The sequence below is a fragment of the Battus philenor genome, unplaced genomic scaffold (assembly GCF_028537555.1).
Source record: "Battus philenor isolate CCGP_79_NKW_IND1 unplaced genomic scaffold, ilBatPhil1.0.hap1 SCAF_7, whole genome shotgun sequence".
Lineage (NCBI taxonomy): Eukaryota > Metazoa > Arthropoda > Insecta > Lepidoptera > Papilionidae > Battus > Battus philenor.
The window spans coordinates 9,810,720-9,816,452 of NW_027181737.1; positions in this window are offsets into that span (position 1 = coordinate 9,810,720).

Consider the following 5,733-nt stretch of genomic DNA (forward strand, 5'->3'; position numbering starts at 1 on the left):
GTAAAATATATAAGTGTAAATAAATTTTTTTGAAAATGTTGGTTAATATTTACTTTAACCCCTGCGAAATACGGAGTCAATAACATTGAAGAGTCAAATGCAAACAAAATTCTTGCTAATGCCTAATCAAACCAGCTCATCAATAAAGATAAGTAAACTCGAACAGTTATGATTAATTAATATATCTAATGAATTTGTGTTTTAAGGTATTAAGAAATTATTTAATTTTTAATAATTTTAATTATAAAATGATGTAAACACGTAGTTCATGGATATATTGTTTTTATCAGTATTATAGTAATGTCTTACATAACGTCCTCGCATAGTTTTGCTTAAATTTAGACGTTCAAATAATATATGAAAAGTGAACTGTACTGAACTTTGTTTTTTACAAGATTTTTAAAATATTGGGCCTTGCTGTAGTGCTGCACGTTATATAGTAATTTTAAGAATTTAACTGAACATTTTTTGAAGGCTGTAATGATTTTTGAAATTACCTATTCGTATACAACTAGATACTTCAATAATTATTCCAGTATCACGGCAACTTTAGGAGTCGAACTTTTAGAAACAAGTTTTAATTTTTTTGTAGTTTAACCAATAAATAGATGTAATGAAATCAACAACAAAAAATAAAATATGCTTTAAAAGTAATTTACTTGGATGATTTGAAATAAGCAACCAGAAATATTATTAATGTTTCTATTTCTGACATCTAGCGTTCAGTAGAGAATACTAATAAAAATAAATTATTATTATCTTTCACTAGATGGCGCTAACTTTGAAACTCTCATCTGAAAGTTGTTTTAAAACATTTATCATTAAACAATAAAATAAACAAATGTTATGGCGTATACCATAACGACCGTGAACATTATTAAACTAGACCTTATAGTAACTAAGCTCCTCTGGGACATGCGGCTCAGCACCAAGTCAGCAAGTCGCTGAGGTAGATGCTCTGTTTAATCGGGTGCACAGGCCCTTTAGAGGCTCTCTTTGATGTTCTGCTTTGATGGAGCCCGAGAAACTCAAACTATTGTTCAACAGATTAGTAGCTAATATCGGTTTATATAATAATAGTGTTATTGCGTATCGCGAATGTACTGATGTTTATAGTGTTATGATTGTTATATCCTTCGATATGTAACGTGGAAAAAAATCATGCTTAAACGAATCACATATCATTTTGTTGGTCATGCAACGTACAATAAATAATATTAATTCCACAAGTAAATGTTGAACTTTGAAAAGGCTGATAGACGTTCTATTGAGTAAAACAATTAACACAGAAATGGAAATAAATAATTTAGAAAGTGTATTGGCTATCTAACTTGAAATTTGTATAGACCAATTTACATACATACATACAATTACATTACACACTACCTTTTTTTATTAATCCGGAGTGATATTATGTAAGGATCCGTTTACCGTTGTGAACAATTGTCATGATATGGTGGGGAAAAAGTTCAAGAGTGAGATATGTTTTTTTCTTCTTTTCAGTCGATAGACGCCCATTGCAAGACATAGGCCTACCCTAAAGTTGGTCACGATAACAGGTTTTGTGCTGCCCGGACCAGCGACCTCTTGCAACCTTAACTATGTATATATTTTCCAAATTTACTTACAATAAATTTAAATAAACAGTTTTCAGAAGCTCTGATGTTGTTCTGTCATCACCCGGTGCCATATTGTTTTTTAGTTATTGTCCGGGATACTTGAAGTTTGCCAACACTTTGGAGCCCACAAAACAAATTTTATTCTATTGTTTCTTTATTTCGATTTGTAACAAATAGACGTAAATAGTGTCGCTAGGACTTTTGTCTGTCTATTGAGCTACCGACACGATTCAGCATCATTAGAAGACGGCAGTCGCAGCGAATGTCGATCAGACATTATTTTTACGGCGGGGCTTAAGTATTTAGATCCTACCTAACATACTTAATAACCGTATTAACAGCTTTATCTAATCTCTTGTTAATCTTGTCCATTAACTTTAGGTTATCAAGGCAATCAAAACGGTTAGAGTGTTCAAGTTGAAAGTGAAGTGAAGTTCACGAGTAGGTTGAAGCGTAGACTTCATCACTTTCAAGTTTACTCTAATATTCAGTGTTACTCTAATATTCACTATTTATAGATCGCTACCAGTTTTCATTTTGTAGATCACAGAGACGTCACTGAAAACACGTTTCGCGTTGGTCTTGTCAGTTAATCTCATTTAATGTGCAACCATTAGGACTTGATCAGAATCCATTTCTCGTGAGGCGGCTATCGGAAGAAAGAGTTTATCAAGGAAAATCCTTCTTTCTTCAAGAAGTTGGTTTAAATTGCCCTAATGTTAAGTCGCCATCGCTAATTATGCCCAGATGTGCGTTTATGTGTCCTTGCTCTATGAAAATTTTTCTCTGCAGTTCTTACGAGGGAGGATGGGGTGTATCCTATACGCAGGTACTACGACTAAAATATACAAGCAAATGATCACAAATGAATTTAAAAAAAGTATAATTATTTATATATTTTTGTAGTACATTAGCTATGCTTGAAACCCGGTGAATCTGTGAATGCAAACGGTAAAAAGTCATATTAATTTTTTAAATAAAAAAAAAACTTTGCTAGATAACTTGCTTATCTTTAGATTAAAATTTTTGCAATTGCAAAATTAAATTGAAACATTTTGTTTAATTAATAATAGTGATATTAGTATTCATATGATTTATTTTACTGAGTGCTTACCGTAAGATACTGTAATATGAATAATGTGTACACAGTTTAAAACTATTTTTTTTTAAATATTATTTTATCTATTTGCACTTTTTATTTTATTAAGACTAAAATGCTTTGGATCTATTAAAAAAATTTGACATTACATGTTGCCATGAGATGTTAACCTATTTACAAGCAATTATTCATTTGTATTATTAGTAATAGCCTTGGATTTATTAAGGAAGAAAATATTAATAACACGTACACCATAATCACGAGGCATTCGTGTAATTATTTCCAATGCTGTCAGCTATTATATTATATATTGTATTGGTTATAATAAATATAAACGAGTTAGATATATATATTAAAACATTAATATTATTTTAACGCAAAAAAGCTTATGAACTTTTAAAACCTTCTAAATATATGAATTAAGTTATTTATGTTGAAGTTTAACGTTAAAGATGTGTATTTCTTATGCATTTCTATAATAATTGATACCAATGACGAAATACAAAAAGTAATCATATTTACGGTTTTACTACATTCAATTCAATCCTTATATGTATTTATCATATATTTTATAATAATTCACCTTAAAAGACAAAAACGATGTGAATAATCAAAACAATACATGCTCATGAATTAGCAAAGTGCGTTTTGTATATATATATATATATATATATATATATATATATATATAAAATACTTCGAAGTAACATCTTATTTATACAAATTAAACATTTTTGACCTAAATGTAATATTTAAATGTATCCTGACTGTGATGTAATAACCCTTTTTTACGTGGTCTTTGTATACGATTTTGAATAACATGATTAAGAGAAAATAATAAATACACTTTTTTCACGAATTTATGTTCTAACATGAATCCCTACAAAATCTCTTTTTAATTATAATTTTGATAATTCGAAGGGGAATAAGAATTTTTTAAAACCTATAGTTGATATCTGAAATATATACTTATGCATGCACATGTTGTTTGTTATCAAGTTAATGAAAAGATAAAAAAACGGTTTATGTATTTATATGTTTTAGACTTATGGATTGAATTTTGTACTGTACACTAATTTTATTTTATATTAAAAAATAATAATTTTCTTTTTATAAATACTTATTCAATATGGATTTAATTATTTATCCATTGGCTCTTACCCTTTTAGGCGAGTTATTTCTACTTAGACGATTTTTTAATTGATTCGATTTTCTAATATTGCGAAACATAACCTTAAATTTACGATATCATATGAATTTTTTGCACGATTTTCTGATAAAGTATGTATAGTGTAAAAATTAGTTGGGTGTATATTTCTCTTACAAAGTCGATTATAATACTATTACAACAAATAGTAGGTCTCTCTTGAACGAGGCCGTCGACGTTAGTACTACCTCAGCGTTTATTCCTGCTGTCATGCAGTTATATGCAATTATTTAAGCAGTCGAGCTAACGCGTAGTTACAATTTTTCTAAAGCTAATAGCTAGCACGTCGGTTGGTATATTAAAATCCTTATGTCTCTATGTCGTATTATCATGTCACAGATGACAACGTCCTCATTTCAGCTCATGGACACCCTCTGCAAGCCATAGGCCATCCCCAAGAAATTTATGGGGCGATATACCATAATCGCCATACTTGGCAGGCGCCTTCACGATTGCAAAGTAATATTAAGCAGAGGACGTGCATATCTTCTGGAAACTTGTTTAAAAGCAGTGGCAATCTTATGTAAACAATGCACAAAGTGTGAATTATATAAGATTGTATGTCGATAATCAAACCCGCGACTTATGATTGCAAGTCCTGTCCTTTACTTCTGGGCTACAACTGCTCAAGTAAACATATGGTTCATTGTTTGTGTCATAAAGTATCCTTGTAAAGATTCTACCGATTTTTTTAAATCAGAAAAAGTAATAACGTCGCAGGTGTTTTCCTTTCTTTATAAACTAATATAGATATAATACTTATTTGAAATGGGTAAAAAGTATCAAAATATATTTATTCAAGTAGGTAATTACAGGTACTTTCAAATCTTCGATTATTTTAACATTATAAGTGGTAACTTCCGACTCCCTTAGAACCAACAATCACCTTATTTTATGTAAATCCCGGTTTCACTCTAAATTTTGGATTCACTGTCCTTTGTCTAAGGACTTCTCTATTTAATATTGACCAGAGTAATTCGTTCTTCTAACAGCGATCTCTCTAATAAAACATTATTATTTAATAAAGACAATTTAATTCAGTTTCATTACGTTTTGCTTGTCTCGCTCAAAACTCTAACATCGTATATCCAATCTATTTCAAATGATAACGAACATAACTTTTCCAGTCAATTTCTAGCTCTTCAATTGTACTCGTATAAATGCGATCAATACACCCTTACTGTTGTACAAAATTGTACTGATTTCATGCATTACTAGTCGACTAAAAGTCAAATTTAATAGACACCAAAATACCTGGGCTGAATTGAAATAATTTAACAAATTTTGTACTTCTCTTACCATCGCTGTGTCAGACCCTTAAACATTATTTTTTTGTATGTCGCAATTTTTAATTTTATCATAAAGTTGTGTTAAGGTTGTTAAGGATATTAAAACTAGTAAAATCTAATCACGACTACCAAAAAGGTTTATTGCTTAACTGCGGCTTTTTATTTGCAAAACAAGCACAAGAAATATGTTACTTCTATAAAAACCCTATCAGTTGGTAGCACTAAATACGTTCGAGAGTTGACACTAATATTTATAACGCGCTCCGTGATGCCAAAGATAGAAACAACTCATCATCATGAAGATGAAGATAACTTCGTGTCCAGGAAATCACAACCCTTAGTCATGAGGATAATGACGCAAAGGGAATAGTTTAGTAATGTCTTAATATTGCCAAACGTTTTATACTTATAGGAAATAGGAACACAAATAAAAAACAGGAATCGACTTTCTATTTTATTTGATTGTGTTACATATAAAAATAAAATTATCCAAAAACATAAATTTACAAAAGTCTTGGA